The sequence below is a fragment of the Schistocerca gregaria genome, chromosome 2 (assembly GCF_023897955.1).
Source record: "Schistocerca gregaria isolate iqSchGreg1 chromosome 2, iqSchGreg1.2, whole genome shotgun sequence".
Taxonomy (NCBI): Eukaryota; Metazoa; Arthropoda; class Insecta; order Orthoptera; family Acrididae; genus Schistocerca; species Schistocerca gregaria.
Genome location: NC_064921.1, coordinates 1,017,338,609 through 1,017,352,612, shown reverse-complemented (window position 1 = coordinate 1,017,352,612; position 14,004 = coordinate 1,017,338,609). Strand labels below are relative to the sequence as shown.

The following is a 14,004-nucleotide window of genomic DNA, read 5'->3' as shown; positions in this document are numbered from 1 at the left end:
ATTTAATTTTTTAGTTACGATGACAACATCAGCACGAGTTGTCTCTAAGGTATGGCGCACACAAGTAGTTTCCGTGGTGTAGCGGTTATCACGTCTGCCTAACACGCAGAAGGTCCCCGGTTCGATCCCGGGCGGAAACACTTTTTCATCATTAAAAACAAGACATAGTAACATGCATCTGCTTCCATCTGTACCCAAAAACCTTCGTAATCGCCTTCACACGTCGGATCAGAGTGTCAATTGCTCACATCAAATATGAAATTCATTTGATACTGCCGCCGAGCATTTTGCATCGACTCAGCCACTCATGTGCGATCAGTTTGCACAAAACGCTAGGGCTCGTCCGGGATTTGAACCCGGGACGTCCTGCACCCGAAGCAGGAATCATACCCCTAGACCAACGAGCCATCTGACATGGCGAATGACTATTATTTCAGTGCACTGGGTGCCTCGATGTGGTCCAGGGTGCTCTGGAAAGTCTCGTGTAGGCTGGCGGGATGGGGGCGGCGCGAATTCCCGCGGTCGGCGGCCTTCCTGGGCTATTGGTACCTTCATGTAGAGCTGCCGCTGGGCTCGCACTCCCTGCTGCTAAGAAAGTGATTGCTTTTGCTGCTATGACTTGCAATCACGACTGCGGGAAACGCCGCTATCTCGTTAGGGGTGCTACGGCAGACACCCTCTCGAGCACCCCGAAGACTTCTTGAGCCCTCGGCTGTAATGGTTTCCAGGCTGTCAAAAGAACCGTCGCGTGTGCATTCGCGGACGGGAGAGAGGCTGAGGTAATTTCGAGTGAACGGGGATGGACTCCTCCCGTCCGCAGTTTCCGTAGTGTAGCGGTTATCACGTCTGCTTTACACGCAGAAGGTCCCCGGTTCGATCCCGGGCGGGAACAGTATTTTCTTGCCTATGTCGTATTGTACTCCAGTGAGCCACGTCATGTGAGGATCTTCTGCATGTACCTTTGTTATGCAAGTAGCGCATTTATTTAATTTTTTAGTTACGATGACAACATCAGCACGAGTTGTCTCTAAGGTATGGCGCACACAAGTAGTTTCCGTGGTGTAGCGGTTATCACGTCTGCCTAACACGCAGAAGGTCCCCGGTTCGATCCCGGGCGGAAACACTTTTTCATCATTAAAAACAAGACATAGTAACATGCATCTGCTTCCATCTGTACCCAAAAACCTTCGTAATCGCCTTCACACGTCGGATCAGAGTGTCAATTGCTCACATCAAATATGAAATTCATTTGATACTGCCGCCGAGCATTTTGCATCGACTCAGCCACTCATGTGCGATCAGTTTGCACAAAACGCTAGGGCTCGTCCGGGATTTGAACCCGGGACCTCCTGCACCCGAAGCAAGAATCATACCCCTAGACCAACGAGCCATCTGACGTGGCGAATGACTATTATTTCAGTGCACTGGGTGCCTCGATGTGGTCCAGGGTGCTCTGGAAAGTCTCGTGTAGGCTGGCGGGATGGGGGCGGCGCGAATTCCCGCGGTCGGCGGCCTTCCTGGGCTATTGGTACCTTCATGTAGAGCTGCCGCTGGGCTCGCACTCCCTGCTGCTAAGAAAGTGATTGCTTTTGCTGCTATGACTTGCAATCACGACTGCGGGAAACGCCGCTATCTCGTTAGGGGTGCTACGGCAGACACCCTCTCGAGCACCCCGAAGACTTCTTGAGCCCTCGGCTGTAATGGTTTCCAGGCTGTCAAAAGAACCGTCGCGTGTGCATTCGCGGACGGGAGAGAGGCTGAGGTAATTTCGAGTGAACGGGGATGGACTCCTCCCGTCCGCAGTTTCCGTAGTGTAGCGGTTATCACGTCTGCTTTACACGCAGAAGGTCCCCGGTTCGATCCCGGGCGGGAACAGTATTTTCTTGCCTATGTCGTATTGTACTCCAGTGAGCCACGTCATGTGAGGATCTTCTGCATGTACCTTTGTTATGCAAGTAGCGCATTTATTTAATTTTTTAGTTACGATGACAACATCAGCACGAGTTGTCTCTAAGGTATGGCGCACACAAGTAGTTTCCGTGGTGTAGCGGTTATCACGTCTGCCTAACACGCAGAAGGTCCCCGGTTCGATCCCGGGCGGAAACACTTTTTCATCATTAAAAACAAGACATAGTAACATGCATCTGCTTCCATCTGTACCCAAAAACCTTCGTAATCGCCTTCACACGTCGGATCAGAGTGTCAATTGCTCACATCAAATATGAAATTCATTTGATACTGCCGCCGAGCATTTTGCATCGACTCAGCCACTCATGTGCGATCAGTTTGCACAAAACGCTAGGGCTCGTCCGGGATTTGAACCCGGGACCTCCTGCACCCGAAGCAGGAATCATACCCCTAGACCAACGAGCCATCTGACATGGCGAATGACTATTATTTCAGTGCACTGGGTGCCTCGATGTGGTCCAGGGTGCTCTGGAAAGTCTCGTGTAGGCTGGCGGGATGGGGGCGGCGCGAATTCCCGCGGTCGGCGGCCTTCCTGGGCTATTGGTACCTTCATGTAGAGCTGCCGCTGGGCTCGCACTCCCTGCTGCTAAGAAAGTGATTGCTTTTGCTGCTATGACTTGCAATCACGACTGCGGGAAACGCCGCTATCTCGTTAGGGGTGCTACGGCAGACACCCTCTCGAGCACCCCGAAGACTTCTTGAGCCCTCGGCTGTAATGGTTTCCAGGCTGTCAAAAGAACCGTCGCGTGTGCATTCGCGGACGGGAGAGAGGCTGAGGTAATTTCGAGTGAACGGGGATGGACTCCTCCCGTCCGCAGTTTCCGTAGTGTAGCGGTTATCACGTCTGCTTTACACGCAGAAGGTCCCCGGTTCGATCCCGGGCGGGAACAGTATTTTCTTGCCTATGTCGTATTGTACTCCAGTGAGCCACGTCATGTGAGGATCTTCTGCATGTACCTTTGTTATGCAAGTAGCGCATTTATTTAATTTTTTAGTTACGATGACAACATCAGCACGAGTTGTCTCTAAGGTATGGCGCACACAAGTAGTTTCCGTGGTGTAGCGGTTATCACGTCTGCCTAACACGCAGAAGGTCCCCGGTTCGATCCCGGTCGGAAACACTTTTTCATCATTAAAAACAAGACATAGTAACATGCATCTGCTCCATCTGTACCCAAAAACCTTCGTAATCGCCTTCACACGTCGGATCAGAGTGTCAATTGCTCACATCAAATATGAAATTCATTTGATACTGCCGCCGAGCATTTTGCATCGACTCAGCCACTCATGTGCGATCAGTTTGCACAAAACGCTAGGGCTCGTCCGGGATTTGAACCCGGGACCTCCTGCACCCGAAGCAGGAATCATACCCCTAGACCAACGAGCCATCTGACATGGCGAATGACTATTATTTCAGTGCACTGGGTGCCTCGATGTGGTCCAGGGTGCTCTGGAAAGTCTCGTGTAGGCTGGCGGGATGGGGGCGGCGCGAATTCCCGCGGTCGGCGGCCTTCCTGGGCTATTGGTACCTTCATGTAGAGCTGCCGCTGGGCTCGCACTCCCTGCTGCTAAGAAAGTGATTGCTTTTGCTGCTATGACTTGCAATCACGACTGCGGGAAACGCCGCTATCTCGTTAGGGGTGCTACGGCAGACACCCTCTCGAGCACCCCGAAGACTTCTTGAGCCCTCGGCTGTAATGGTTTCCAGGCTGTCAAAAGAACCGTCGCGTGTGCATTCGCGGACGGGAGAGAGGCTGAGGTAATTTCGAGTGAACGGGGATGGACTCCTCCCGTCCGCAGTTTCCGTAGTGTAGCGGTTATCACGTCTGCTTTACACGCAGAAGGTCCCCGGTTCGATCCCGGGCGGGAACAGTATTTTCTTGCCTATGTCGTATTGTACTCCAGTGAGCCACGTCATGTGAGGATCTTCTGCATGTACCTTTGTTATGCAAGTAGCGCATTTATTTAATTTTTTAGTTACGATGACAACATCAGCACGAGTTGTCTCTAAGGTATGGCGCACACAAGTAGTTTCCGTGGTGTAGCGGTTATCACGTCTGCCTAACACGCAGAAGGTCCCCGGTTCGATCCCGGGCGGAAACACTTTTTCATCATTAAAAACAAGACATAGTAACATGCATCTGCTTCCATCTGTACCCAAAAACCTTCGTAATCGCCTTCACACGTCAGATCAGAGTGTCAATTGCTCACATCAAATATGAAATTCATTTGATACTGCCGCCGAGCATTTTGCATCGACTCAGCCACTCATGTGCGATCAGTTTGCACAAAACGCTAGGGCTCGTCCGGGATTTGAACCCGGGACCTCCTGCACCCGAAGCAGGAATCATACCCCTAGACCAACGAGCCATCTGACGTGGCGAATGACTATTATTTCAGTGCACTGGGTGCCTCGATGTGGTCCAGGGTGCTCTGGAAAGTCTCGTGTAGGCTGGCGGGATGGGGGCGGCGCGAATTCCCGCGGTCGGCGGCCTTCCTGGGCTATTGGTACCTTCATGTAGAGCTGCCGCTGGGCTCGCACTCCCTGCTGCTAAGAAAGTGATTGCTTTTGCTGCTATGACTTGCAATCACGACTGCGGGAAACGCCGCTATCTCGTTAGGGGTGCTACGGCAGACACCCTCTCGAGCACCCCGAAGACTTCTTGAGCCCTCGGCTGTAATGGTTTCCAGGCTGTCAAAAGAACCGTCGCGTGTGCATTCGCGGACGGGAGAGAGGCTGAGGTAATTTCGAGTGAACGGGGATGGACTCCTCCCGTCCGCAGTTTCCGTAGTGTAGCGGTTATCACGTCTGCTTTACACGCAGAAGGTCCCCGGTTCGATCCCGGGCGGGAACAGTATTTTCTTGCCTATGTCGTATTGTACTCCAGTGAGCCACGTCATGTGAGGATCTTCTGCATGTACCTTTGTTATGCAAGTAGCGCATTTATTTAATTTTTTAGTTACGATGACAACATCAGCACGAGTTGTCTCTAAGGTATGGCGCACACAAGTAGTTTCCGTGGTGTAGCGGTTATCACGTCTGCCTAACACGCAGAAGGTCCCCGGTTCGATCCCGGGCGGAAACACTTTTTCATCATTAAAAACAAGACATAGTAACATGCATCTGCTTCCATCTGTACCCAAAAACCTTCGTAATCGCCTTCACACGTCGGATCAGAGTGTCAATTGCTCACATCAAATATGAAATTCATTTGATACTGCCGCCGAGCATTTTGCATCGACTCAGCCACTCATGTGCGATCAGTTTGCACAAAACGCTAGGGCTCGTCCGGGATTTGAACCCGGGACCTCCTGCACCCGAAGCAGGAATCATACCCCTAGACCAACGAGCCATCTGACATGGCGAATGACTATTATTTCAGTGCACTGGGTGCCTCGATGTGGTCCAGGGTGCTCTGGAAAGTCTCGTGTAGGCTGGCGGGATGGGGGCGGCGCGAATTCCCGCGGTCGGCGGCCTTCCTGGGCTATTGGTACCTTCATGTAGAGCTGCCGCTGGGCTCGCACTCCCTGCTGCTAAGAAAGTGATTGCTTTTGCTGCTATGACTTGCAATCACGACTGCGGGAAACGCCGCTATCTCGTTAGGGGTGCTACGGCAGACACCCTCTCGAGCACCCCGAAGACTTCTTGAGCCCTCGGCTGTAATGGTTTCCAGGCTGTCAAAAGAACCGTCGCGTGTGCATTCGCGGACGGGAGAGAGGCTGAGGTAATTTCGAGTGAACGGGGATGGACTCCTCCCGTCCGCAGTTTCCGTAGTGTAGCGGTTATCACGTCTGCTTTACACGCAGAAGGTCCCCGGTTCGATCCCGGGCGGGAACAGTATTTTCTTGCCTATGTCGTATTGTACTCCAGTGAGCCACGTCATGTGAGGATCTTCTGCATGTACCTTTGTTATGCAAGTAGCGCATTTATTTAATTTTTTAGTTACGATGACAACATCAGCACGAGTTGTCTCTAAGGTATGGCGCACACAAGTAGTTTCCGTGGTGTAGCGGTTATCACGTCTGCCTAACACGCAGAAGGTCCCCGGTTCGATCCCGGTCGGAAACACTTTTTCATCATTAAAAACAAGACATAGTAACATGCATCTGCTCCATCTGTACCCAAAAACCTTCGTAATCGCCTTCACACGTCGGATCAGAGTGTCAATTGCTCACATCAAATATGAAATTCATTTGATACTGCCGCCGAGCATTTTGCATCGACTCAGCCACTCATGTGCGATCAGTTTGCACAAAACGCTAGGGCTCGTCCGGGATTTGAACCCGGGACCTCCTGCACCCGAAGCAGGAATCATACCCCTAGACCAACGAGCCATCTGACATGGCGAATGACTATTATTTCAGTGCACTGGGTGCCTCGATGTGGTCCAGGGTGCTCTGGAAAGTCTCGTGTAGGCTGGCGGGATGGGGGCGGCGCGAATTCCCGCGGTCGGCGGCCTTCCTGGGCTATTGGTACCTTCATGTAGAGCTGCCGCTGGGCTCGCACTCCCTGCTGCTAAGAAAGTGATTGCTTTTGCTGCTATGACTTGCAATCACGACTGCGGGAAACGCCGCTATCTCGTTAGGGGTGCTACGGCAGACACCCTCTCGAGCACCCCGAAGACTTCTTGAGCCCTCGGCTGTAATGGTTTCCAGGCTGTCAAAAGAACCGTCGCGTGTGCATTCGCGGACGGGAGAGAGGCTGAGGTAATTTCGAGTGAACGGGGATGGACTCCTCCCGTCCGCAGTTTCCGTAGTGTAGCGGTTATCACGTCTGCTTTACACGCAGAAGGTCCCCGGTTCGATCCCGGGCGGGAACAGTATTTTCTTGCCTATGTCGTATTGTACTCCAGTGAGCCACGTCATGTGAGGATCTTCTGCATGTACCTTTGTTATGCAAGTAGCGCATTTATTTAATTTTTTAGTTACGATGACAACATCAGCACGAGTTGTCTCTAAGGTATGGCGCACACAAGTAGTTTCCGTGGTGTAGCGGTTATCACGTCTGCCTAACACGCAGGAGGTCCCCGGTTCGATCCCGGGCGGAAACACTTTTTCATCATTAAAAACAAGACATAGTAACATGCATCTGCTTCCATCTGTACCCAAAAACCTTCGTAATCGCCTTCACACGTCGGATCAGAGTGTCAATTGCTCACATCAAATATGAAATTCATTTGATACTGCCGCCGAGCATTTTGCATCGACTCAGCCACTCATGTGCGATCAGTTTGCACAAAACGCTAGGGCTCGTCCGGGATTTGAACCCGGGACCTCCTGCACCCGAAGCAGGAATCATACCCCTAGACCAACGAGCCATCTGACGTGGCGAATGACTATTATTTCAGTGCACTGGGTGCCTCGATGTGGTCCAGGGTGCTCTGGAAAGTCTCGTGTAGGCTGGCGGGATGGGGGCGGCGCGAATTCCCGCGGTCGGCGGCCTTCCTGGGCTATTGGTACCTTCATGTAGAGCTGCCGCTGGGCTCGCACTCCCTGCTGCTAAGAAAGTGATTGCTTTTGCTGCTATGACTTGCAATCACGACTGCGGGAAACGCCGCTATCTCGTTAGGGGTGCTACGGCAGACACCCTCTCGAGCACCCCGAAGACTTCTTGAGCCCTCGGCTGTAATGGTTTCCAGGCTGTCAAAAGAACCGTCGCGTGTGCATTCGCGGACGGGAGAGAGGCTGAGGTAATTTCGAGTGAACGGGGATGGACTCCTCCCGTCCGCAGTTTCCGTAGTGTAGCGGTTATCACGTCTGCTTTACACGCAGAAGGTCCCCGGTTCGATCCCGGGCGGGAACAGTATTTTCTTGCCTATGTCGTATTGTACTCCAGTGAGCCACGTCATGTGAGGATCTTCTGCATGTACCTTTGTTATGCAAGTAGCGCATTTATTTAATTTTTTAGTTACGATGACAACATCAGCACGAGTTGTCTCTAAGGTATGGCGCACACAAGTAGTTTCCGTGGTGTAGCGGTTATCACGTCTGCCTAACACGCAGGAGGTCCCCGGTTCGATCCCGGGCGGAAACACTTTTTCATCATTAAAAACAAGACATAGTAACATGCATCTGCTTCCATCTGTACCCAAAAACCTTCGTAATCGCCTTCACACGTCGGATCAGAGTGTCAATTGCTCACATCAAATATGAAATTCATTTGATACTGCCGCCGAGCATTTTGCATCGACTCAGCCACTCATGTGCGATCAGTTTGCACAAAACGCTAGGGCTCGTCCGGGATTTGAACCCGGGACCTCCTGCACCCGAAGCAGGAATCATACCCCTAGACCAACGAGCCATCTGACGTGGCGAATGACTATTATTTCAGTGCACTGGGTGCCTCGATGTGGTCCAGGGTGCTCTGGAAAGTCTCGTGTAGGCTGGCGGGATGGGGGCGGCGCGAATTCCCGCGGTCGGCGGCCTTCCTGGGCTATTGGTACCTTCATGTAGAGCTGCCGCTGGGCTCGCACTCCCTGCTGCTAAGAAAGTGATTGCTTTTGCTGCTATGACTTGCAATCACGACTGCGGGAAAAGCCGCTATCTCGTTAGGGGTGCTACGGCAGACACCCTCTCGAGCACCCCGAAGACTTCTTGAGCCCTCGGCTGTAATGGTTTCCAGGCTGTCAAAAGAACCGTCGCGTGTGCATTCGCGGACGGGAGAGAGGCTGAGGTAATTTCGAGTGAACGGGGATGGACTCCTCCCGTCCGCAGTTTCCGTAGTGTAGCGGTTATCACGTCTGCTTTACACGCAGAAGGTCCCCGGTTCGATCCCGGGCGGGAACAGTATTTTCTTGCCTATGTCGTATTGTACTCCAGTGAGCCACGTCATGTGAGGATCTTCTGCATGTACCTTTGTTATGCAAGTAGCGCATTTATTTAATTTTTTAGTTACGATGACAACATCAGCACGAGTTGTCTCTAAGGTATGGCGCACACAAGTAGTTTCCGTGGTGTAGCGGTTATCACGTCTGCCTAACACGCAGAAGGTCCCCGGTTCGATCCCGGGCGGAAACACTTTTTCATCATTAAAAACAAGACATAGTAACATGCATCTGCTTCCATCTGTACCCAAAAACCTTCGTAATCGCCTTCACACGTCGGATCAGAGTGTCAATTGCTCACATCAAATATGAAATTCATTTGATACTGCCGCCGAGCATTTTGCATCGACTCAGCCACTCATGTGCGATCAGTTTGCACAAAACGCTAGGGCTCGTCCGGGATTTGAACCCGGGACCTCCTGCACCCGAAGCAGGAATCATACCCCTAGACCAACGAGCCATCTGACGTGGCGAATGACTATTATTTCAGTGCACTGGGTGCCTCGATGTGGTCCAGGGTGCTCTGGAAAGTCTCGTGTAGGCTGGCGGGATGGGGGCGGCGCGAATTCCCGCGGTCGGCGGCCTTCCTGGGCTATTGGTACCTTCATGTAGAGCTGCCGCTGGGCTCGCACTCCCTGCTGCTAAGAAAGTGATTGCTTTTGCTGCTATGACTTGCAATCACGACTGCGGGAAACGCCGCTATCTCGTTAGGGGTGCTACGGCAGACACCCTCTCGAGCACCCCGAAGACTTCTTGAGCCCTCGGCTGTAATGGTTTCCAGGCTGTCAAAAGAACCGTCGCGTGTGCATTCGCGGACGGGAGAGAGGCTGAGGTAATTTCGAGTGAACGGGGATGGACTCCTCCCGTCCGCAGTTTCCGTAGTGTAGCGGTTATCACGTCTGCTTTACACGCAGAAGGTCCCCGGTTCGATCCCGGGCGGGAACAGTATTTTCTTGCCTATGTCGTATTGTACTCCAGTGAGCCACGTCATGTGAGGATCTTCTGCATGTACCTTTGTTATGCAAGTAGCGCATTTATTTAATTTTTTAGTTACGATGACAACATCAGCACGAGTTGTCTCTAAGGTATGGCGCACACAAGTAGTTTCCGTGGTGTAGCGGTTATCACGTCTGCCTAACACGCAGAAGGTCCCCGGTTCGATCCCGGGCGGAAACACTTTTTCATCATTAAAAACAAGACATAGTAACATGCATCTGCTTCCATCTGTACCCAAAAACCTTCGTAATCGCCTTCACACGTCGGATCAGAGTGTCAATTGCTCACATCAAATATGAAATTCATTTGATACTGCCGCCGAGCATTTTGCATCGACTCAGCCACTCATGTGCGATCAGTTTGCACAAAACGCTAGGGCTCGTCCGGGATTTGAACCCGGGACCTCCTGCACCCGAAGCAGGAATCATACCCCTAGACCAACGAGCCATCTGACATGGCGAATGACTATTATTTCAGTGCACTGGGTGCCTCGATGTGGTCCAGGGTGCTCTGGAAAGTCTCGTGTAGGCTGGCGGGATGGGGGCGGCGCGAATTCCCGCGGTCGGCGGCCTTCCTGGGCTATTGGTACCTTCATGTAGAGCTGCCGCTGGGCTCGCACTCCCTGCTGCTAAGAAAGTGATTGCTTTTGCTGCTATGACTTGCAATCACGACTGCGGGAAACGCCGCTATCTCGTTAGGGGTGCTACGGCAGACACCCTCTCGAGCACCCCGAAGACTTCTTGAGCCCTCGGCTGTAATGGTTTCCAGGCTGTCAAAAGAACCGTCGCGTGTGCATTCGCGGACGGGAGAGAGGCTGAGGTAATTTCGAGTGAACGGGGATGGACTCCTCCCGTCCGCAGTTTCCGTAGTGTAGCGGTTATCACGTCTGCTTTACACGCAGAAGGTCCCCGGTTCGATCCCGGGCGGGAACAGTATTTTCTTGCCTGTGTCGCATTGTACTCCAGTGAGCCACGTCATGTGAGGATCTTCTGCATGTACCTTTGTTATGCAAGAAGCGCATTTATTTAATTTTTTAGTTACGATGTCAACATCAGCACGAGTTGTCTCTAAGGTATGGCGCACACAAGTAGTTTCCGTGGTGTAGCGGTTATCACGTCTGCCTAACACGCAGAAGGTCCCCGGTTCGATCCCGGGCGGAAACACTTTTTCATCATTAAAAACAAGACATAGTAACATGCATCTGCTTCCATCTGTACCCAAAAACCTTCGTAATCGCCTTCACACGTCGGATCAGAGTGTCAATTGCTCACATCAAATATGAAATTCATTTGATACTGCCGCCGAGCATTTTGCATCGACTCAGCCACTCATGTGCGATCAGTTTGCACAAAACGCTAGGGCTCGTCCGGGATTTGAACCCGGGACCTCCTGCACCCGAAGCAGGAATCATACCCCTAGACCAACGAGCCATCTGACATGGCGAATGACTATTATTTCAGTGCACTGGGTGCCTCGATGTGGTCCAGGGTGCTCTGGAAAGTCTCGTGTAGGCTGGCGGGATGGGGGCGGCGCGAATTCCCGCGGTCGGCGGCCTTCCTGGGCTATTGGTACCTTCATGTAGAGCTGCCGCTGGGCTCGCACTCCCTGCTGCTAAGAAAGTGATTGCTTTTGCTGCTATGACTTGCAATCACGACTGCGGGAAACGCCGCTATCTCGTTAGGGGTGCTACGGCAGACACCCTCTCGAGCACCCCGAAGACTTCTTGAGCCCTCGGCTGTAATGGTTTCCAGGCTGTCAAAAGAACCGTCGCGTGTGCATTCGCGGACGGGAGAGAGGCTGAGGTAATTTCGAGTGAACGGGGATGGACTCCTCCCGTCCGCAGTTTCCGTAGTGTAGCGGTTATCACGTCTGCTTTACACGCAGAAGGTCCCCGGTTCGATCCCGGGCGGGAACAGTATTTTCTTGCCTATGTCGTATTGTACTCCAGTGAGCCACGTCATGTGAGGATCTTCTGCATGTACCTTTGTTATGCAAGTAGCGCATTTATTTAATTTTTTAGTTACGATGACAACATCAGCACGAGTTGTCTCTAAGGTATGGCGCACACAAGTAGTTTCCGTGGTGTAGCGGTTATCACGTCTGCCTAACACGCAGAAGGTCCCCGGTTCGATCCCGGGCGGAAACACTTTTTCATCATTAAAAACAAGACATAGTAACATGCATCTGCTTCCATCTGTACCCAAAAACCTTCGTAATCGCCTTCACACGTCGGATCAGAGTGTCAATTGCTCACATCAAATATGAAATTCATTTGATACTGCCGCCGAGCATTTTGCATCGACTCAGCCACTCATGTGCGATCAGTTTGCACAAAACGCTAGGGCTCGTCCGGGATTTGAACCCGGGACCTCCTGCACCCGAAGCAGGAATCATACCCCTAGACCAACGAGCCATCTGACATGGCGAATGACTATTATTTCAGTGCACTGGGTGCCTCGATGTGGTCCAGGGTGCTCTGGAAAGTCTCGTGTAGGCTGGCGGGATGGGGGCGGCGCGAATTCCCGCGGTCGGCGGCCTTCCTGGGCTATTGGTACCTTCATGTAGAGCTGCCGCTGGGCTCGCACTCCCTGCTGCTAAGAAAGTGATTGCTTTTGCTGCTATGACTTGCAATCACGACTGCGGGAAACGCCGCTATCTCGTTAGGGGTGCTACGGCAGACACCCTCTCGAGCACCCCGAAGACTTCTTGAGCCCTCGGCTGTAATGGTTTCCAGGCTGTCAAAAGAACCGTCGCGTGTGCATTCGCGGACGGGAGAGAGGCTGAGGTAAATTCGAGTGAACGGGGATGGACTCCTCCCGTCCGCAGTTTCCGTAGTGTAGCGGTTATCACGTCTGCTTTACACGCAGAAGGTCCCCGGTTCGATCCCGGGCGGGAACAGTATTTTCTTGCCTATGTCGTATTGTACTCCAGTGAGCCACGTCATGTGAGGATCTTCTGCATGTACCTTTGTTATGCAAGTAGCGCATTTATTTAATTTTTTAGTTACGATGACAACATCAGCACGAGTTGTCTCTAAGGTATGGCGCACACAAGTAGTTTCCGTGGTGTAGCGGTTATCACGTCTGCCTAACACGCAGAAGGTCCCCGGTTCGATCCCGGGCGGAAACACTTTTTCATCATTAAAAACAAGACATAGTAACATGCATCTGCTTCCATCTGTACCCAAAAACCTTCGTAATCGCCTTCACACGTCGGATCAGAGTGTCAATTGCTCACATCAAATATGAAATTCATTTGATACTGCCGCCGAGCATTTTGCATCGACTCAGCCACTCATGTGCGATCAGTTTGCACAAAACGCTAGGGCTCGTCCGGGATTTGAACCCGGGACCTCCTGCACCCGAAGCAGGAATCATACCCCTAGACCAACGAGCCATCTGACATGGCGAACGACTATTATTTCAGTGCACTGGGTGCCTCGATGTGGTCCAGGGTGCTCTGGAAAGTCTCGTGTAGGCTGGCGGGATGGGGGCGGCGCGAATTCCCGCGGTCGGCGGCCTTCCTGGGCTATTGGTACCTTCATGTAGAGCTGCCGCTGGGCTCGCACTCCCTGCTGCTAAGAAAGTGATTGCTTTTGCTGCTATGACTTGCAATCACGACTGCGGGAAACGCCGCTATCTCGTTAGGGGTGCTACGGCAGACACCCTCTCGAGCACCCCGAAGACTTCTTGAGCCCTCGGCTGTAATGGTTTCCAGGCTGTCAAAAGAACCGTCGCGTGTGCATTCGCGGACGGGAGAGAGGCTGAGGTAATTTCGAGTGAACGGGGATGGACTCCTCCCGTCCGCAGTTTCCGTAGTGTAGCGGTTATCACGTCTGCTTTACACGCAGAAGGTCCCCGGTTCGATCCCGGGCGGGAACAGTATTTTCTTGCCTGTGTCGCATTGTACTACAGTGAGCTACGTCATGTGAGGATCTTCTGCATGTACCTTTGTTATGCAAGAAGCGCATTTATTTAATTTTTTAGTTACGATGTCAACATCAGCACGAGTTGTCTCTAAGGTATGGCGCACACAAGTAGTTTCCGTGGTGTAGCGGTTATCACGTCTGCCTAACACGCAGAAGGTCCCCGGTTCGATCCCGGGCGGAAACACTTTTTCATCATTAAAAACAAGACATAGTAACATGCATCTGCTTCCATCTGTACCCAAAAACCTTCGTAATCGCCTTCACACGTCGGATCAGAGTGTCAATTGC

At 52.2% G+C, this 14,004-nt stretch overlaps 43 non-coding genes across 43 annotated transcripts; 29 read left to right on the top strand and 14 right to left on the bottom strand.

The window, feature by feature from the left end:
• The first annotated feature begins 67 nt into the window (after window positions 1-67).
• Window positions 68-140, top strand: Trnav-aac (transfer RNA valine (anticodon AAC)). The gene has a single exon. It is a non-coding gene; the product is annotated as a tRNA-Val (tRNA).
• A 195-nt stretch (window positions 141-335) lies between these two features.
• Trnap-cgg (transfer RNA proline (anticodon CGG)) lies at window positions 336-407 on the bottom strand. The gene has a single exon. It is a non-coding gene; the product is annotated as a tRNA-Pro (tRNA).
• A 412-nt stretch (window positions 408-819) lies between these two features.
• On the top strand, window positions 820-892 carry Trnav-uac (transfer RNA valine (anticodon UAC)). Its single transcript has one exon. It is a non-coding gene; the product is annotated as a tRNA-Val (tRNA).
• A 158-nt stretch (window positions 893-1,050) lies between these two features.
• Window positions 1,051-1,123, top strand: Trnav-aac (transfer RNA valine (anticodon AAC)). Its single transcript has one exon. It is a non-coding gene; the product is annotated as a tRNA-Val (tRNA).
• A 195-nt stretch (window positions 1,124-1,318) lies between these two features.
• On the bottom strand, window positions 1,319-1,390 carry Trnap-cgg (transfer RNA proline (anticodon CGG)). Its single transcript has one exon. It is a non-coding gene; the product is annotated as a tRNA-Pro (tRNA).
• A 412-nt stretch (window positions 1,391-1,802) lies between these two features.
• Window positions 1,803-1,875, top strand: Trnav-uac (transfer RNA valine (anticodon UAC)). The gene has a single exon. It is a non-coding gene; the product is annotated as a tRNA-Val (tRNA).
• A 158-nt stretch (window positions 1,876-2,033) lies between these two features.
• Trnav-aac (transfer RNA valine (anticodon AAC)) lies at window positions 2,034-2,106 on the top strand. The gene has a single exon. It is a non-coding gene; the product is annotated as a tRNA-Val (tRNA).
• A 195-nt stretch (window positions 2,107-2,301) lies between these two features.
• Window positions 2,302-2,373, bottom strand: Trnap-cgg (transfer RNA proline (anticodon CGG)). Its single transcript has one exon. It is a non-coding gene; the product is annotated as a tRNA-Pro (tRNA).
• Window positions 2,374-2,785: 412 nt separating this feature from the next.
• Window positions 2,786-2,858, top strand: Trnav-uac (transfer RNA valine (anticodon UAC)). Its single transcript has one exon. It is a non-coding gene; the product is annotated as a tRNA-Val (tRNA).
• A 158-nt stretch (window positions 2,859-3,016) lies between these two features.
• Window positions 3,017-3,089, top strand: Trnav-aac (transfer RNA valine (anticodon AAC)). The gene has a single exon. It is a non-coding gene; the product is annotated as a tRNA-Val (tRNA).
• A 194-nt stretch (window positions 3,090-3,283) lies between these two features.
• Window positions 3,284-3,355, bottom strand: Trnap-cgg (transfer RNA proline (anticodon CGG)). The gene has a single exon. It is a non-coding gene; the product is annotated as a tRNA-Pro (tRNA).
• Window positions 3,356-3,767: 412 nt separating this feature from the next.
• On the top strand, window positions 3,768-3,840 carry Trnav-uac (transfer RNA valine (anticodon UAC)). Its single transcript has one exon. It is a non-coding gene; the product is annotated as a tRNA-Val (tRNA).
• Window positions 3,841-3,998: 158 nt separating this feature from the next.
• On the top strand, window positions 3,999-4,071 carry Trnav-aac (transfer RNA valine (anticodon AAC)). Its single transcript has one exon. It is a non-coding gene; the product is annotated as a tRNA-Val (tRNA).
• A 195-nt stretch (window positions 4,072-4,266) lies between these two features.
• Window positions 4,267-4,338, bottom strand: Trnap-cgg (transfer RNA proline (anticodon CGG)). The gene has a single exon. It is a non-coding gene; the product is annotated as a tRNA-Pro (tRNA).
• A 412-nt stretch (window positions 4,339-4,750) lies between these two features.
• Window positions 4,751-4,823, top strand: Trnav-uac (transfer RNA valine (anticodon UAC)). Its single transcript has one exon. It is a non-coding gene; the product is annotated as a tRNA-Val (tRNA).
• Window positions 4,824-4,981: 158 nt separating this feature from the next.
• Window positions 4,982-5,054, top strand: Trnav-aac (transfer RNA valine (anticodon AAC)). The gene has a single exon. It is a non-coding gene; the product is annotated as a tRNA-Val (tRNA).
• Window positions 5,055-5,249: 195 nt separating this feature from the next.
• Window positions 5,250-5,321, bottom strand: Trnap-cgg (transfer RNA proline (anticodon CGG)). The gene has a single exon. It is a non-coding gene; the product is annotated as a tRNA-Pro (tRNA).
• Window positions 5,322-5,733: 412 nt separating this feature from the next.
• Window positions 5,734-5,806, top strand: Trnav-uac (transfer RNA valine (anticodon UAC)). Its single transcript has one exon. It is a non-coding gene; the product is annotated as a tRNA-Val (tRNA).
• Window positions 5,807-5,964: 158 nt separating this feature from the next.
• On the top strand, window positions 5,965-6,037 carry Trnav-aac (transfer RNA valine (anticodon AAC)). The gene has a single exon. It is a non-coding gene; the product is annotated as a tRNA-Val (tRNA).
• A 194-nt stretch (window positions 6,038-6,231) lies between these two features.
• Trnap-cgg (transfer RNA proline (anticodon CGG)) lies at window positions 6,232-6,303 on the bottom strand. Its single transcript has one exon. It is a non-coding gene; the product is annotated as a tRNA-Pro (tRNA).
• Window positions 6,304-6,715: 412 nt separating this feature from the next.
• On the top strand, window positions 6,716-6,788 carry Trnav-uac (transfer RNA valine (anticodon UAC)). The gene has a single exon. It is a non-coding gene; the product is annotated as a tRNA-Val (tRNA).
• Window positions 6,789-6,946: 158 nt separating this feature from the next.
• Trnav-aac (transfer RNA valine (anticodon AAC)) lies at window positions 6,947-7,019 on the top strand. The gene has a single exon. It is a non-coding gene; the product is annotated as a tRNA-Val (tRNA).
• Window positions 7,020-7,214: 195 nt separating this feature from the next.
• Window positions 7,215-7,286, bottom strand: Trnap-cgg (transfer RNA proline (anticodon CGG)). The gene has a single exon. It is a non-coding gene; the product is annotated as a tRNA-Pro (tRNA).
• A 412-nt stretch (window positions 7,287-7,698) lies between these two features.
• Trnav-uac (transfer RNA valine (anticodon UAC)) lies at window positions 7,699-7,771 on the top strand. The gene has a single exon. It is a non-coding gene; the product is annotated as a tRNA-Val (tRNA).
• Window positions 7,772-7,929: 158 nt separating this feature from the next.
• Window positions 7,930-8,002, top strand: Trnav-aac (transfer RNA valine (anticodon AAC)). The gene has a single exon. It is a non-coding gene; the product is annotated as a tRNA-Val (tRNA).
• A 195-nt stretch (window positions 8,003-8,197) lies between these two features.
• Window positions 8,198-8,269, bottom strand: Trnap-cgg (transfer RNA proline (anticodon CGG)). Its single transcript has one exon. It is a non-coding gene; the product is annotated as a tRNA-Pro (tRNA).
• A 412-nt stretch (window positions 8,270-8,681) lies between these two features.
• On the top strand, window positions 8,682-8,754 carry Trnav-uac (transfer RNA valine (anticodon UAC)). Its single transcript has one exon. It is a non-coding gene; the product is annotated as a tRNA-Val (tRNA).
• A 158-nt stretch (window positions 8,755-8,912) lies between these two features.
• Window positions 8,913-8,985, top strand: Trnav-aac (transfer RNA valine (anticodon AAC)). Its single transcript has one exon. It is a non-coding gene; the product is annotated as a tRNA-Val (tRNA).
• A 195-nt stretch (window positions 8,986-9,180) lies between these two features.
• Trnap-cgg (transfer RNA proline (anticodon CGG)) lies at window positions 9,181-9,252 on the bottom strand. The gene has a single exon. It is a non-coding gene; the product is annotated as a tRNA-Pro (tRNA).
• Window positions 9,253-9,664: 412 nt separating this feature from the next.
• On the top strand, window positions 9,665-9,737 carry Trnav-uac (transfer RNA valine (anticodon UAC)). Its single transcript has one exon. It is a non-coding gene; the product is annotated as a tRNA-Val (tRNA).
• A 158-nt stretch (window positions 9,738-9,895) lies between these two features.
• On the top strand, window positions 9,896-9,968 carry Trnav-aac (transfer RNA valine (anticodon AAC)). Its single transcript has one exon. It is a non-coding gene; the product is annotated as a tRNA-Val (tRNA).
• A 195-nt stretch (window positions 9,969-10,163) lies between these two features.
• Window positions 10,164-10,235, bottom strand: Trnap-cgg (transfer RNA proline (anticodon CGG)). The gene has a single exon. It is a non-coding gene; the product is annotated as a tRNA-Pro (tRNA).
• Window positions 10,236-10,647: 412 nt separating this feature from the next.
• Window positions 10,648-10,720, top strand: Trnav-uac (transfer RNA valine (anticodon UAC)). Its single transcript has one exon. It is a non-coding gene; the product is annotated as a tRNA-Val (tRNA).
• A 158-nt stretch (window positions 10,721-10,878) lies between these two features.
• Trnav-aac (transfer RNA valine (anticodon AAC)) lies at window positions 10,879-10,951 on the top strand. Its single transcript has one exon. It is a non-coding gene; the product is annotated as a tRNA-Val (tRNA).
• Window positions 10,952-11,146: 195 nt separating this feature from the next.
• Trnap-cgg (transfer RNA proline (anticodon CGG)) lies at window positions 11,147-11,218 on the bottom strand. The gene has a single exon. It is a non-coding gene; the product is annotated as a tRNA-Pro (tRNA).
• Window positions 11,219-11,630: 412 nt separating this feature from the next.
• Trnav-uac (transfer RNA valine (anticodon UAC)) lies at window positions 11,631-11,703 on the top strand. The gene has a single exon. It is a non-coding gene; the product is annotated as a tRNA-Val (tRNA).
• A 158-nt stretch (window positions 11,704-11,861) lies between these two features.
• Trnav-aac (transfer RNA valine (anticodon AAC)) lies at window positions 11,862-11,934 on the top strand. The gene has a single exon. It is a non-coding gene; the product is annotated as a tRNA-Val (tRNA).
• Window positions 11,935-12,129: 195 nt separating this feature from the next.
• Trnap-cgg (transfer RNA proline (anticodon CGG)) lies at window positions 12,130-12,201 on the bottom strand. Its single transcript has one exon. It is a non-coding gene; the product is annotated as a tRNA-Pro (tRNA).
• Window positions 12,202-12,613: 412 nt separating this feature from the next.
• Trnav-uac (transfer RNA valine (anticodon UAC)) lies at window positions 12,614-12,686 on the top strand. The gene has a single exon. It is a non-coding gene; the product is annotated as a tRNA-Val (tRNA).
• A 158-nt stretch (window positions 12,687-12,844) lies between these two features.
• Trnav-aac (transfer RNA valine (anticodon AAC)) lies at window positions 12,845-12,917 on the top strand. The gene has a single exon. It is a non-coding gene; the product is annotated as a tRNA-Val (tRNA).
• A 195-nt stretch (window positions 12,918-13,112) lies between these two features.
• Trnap-cgg (transfer RNA proline (anticodon CGG)) lies at window positions 13,113-13,184 on the bottom strand. The gene has a single exon. It is a non-coding gene; the product is annotated as a tRNA-Pro (tRNA).
• Window positions 13,185-13,596: 412 nt separating this feature from the next.
• Trnav-uac (transfer RNA valine (anticodon UAC)) lies at window positions 13,597-13,669 on the top strand. Its single transcript has one exon. It is a non-coding gene; the product is annotated as a tRNA-Val (tRNA).
• Window positions 13,670-13,827: 158 nt separating this feature from the next.
• On the top strand, window positions 13,828-13,900 carry Trnav-aac (transfer RNA valine (anticodon AAC)). Its single transcript has one exon. It is a non-coding gene; the product is annotated as a tRNA-Val (tRNA).
• The last annotated feature ends 104 nt before the right edge of the window (window positions 13,901-14,004 follow it).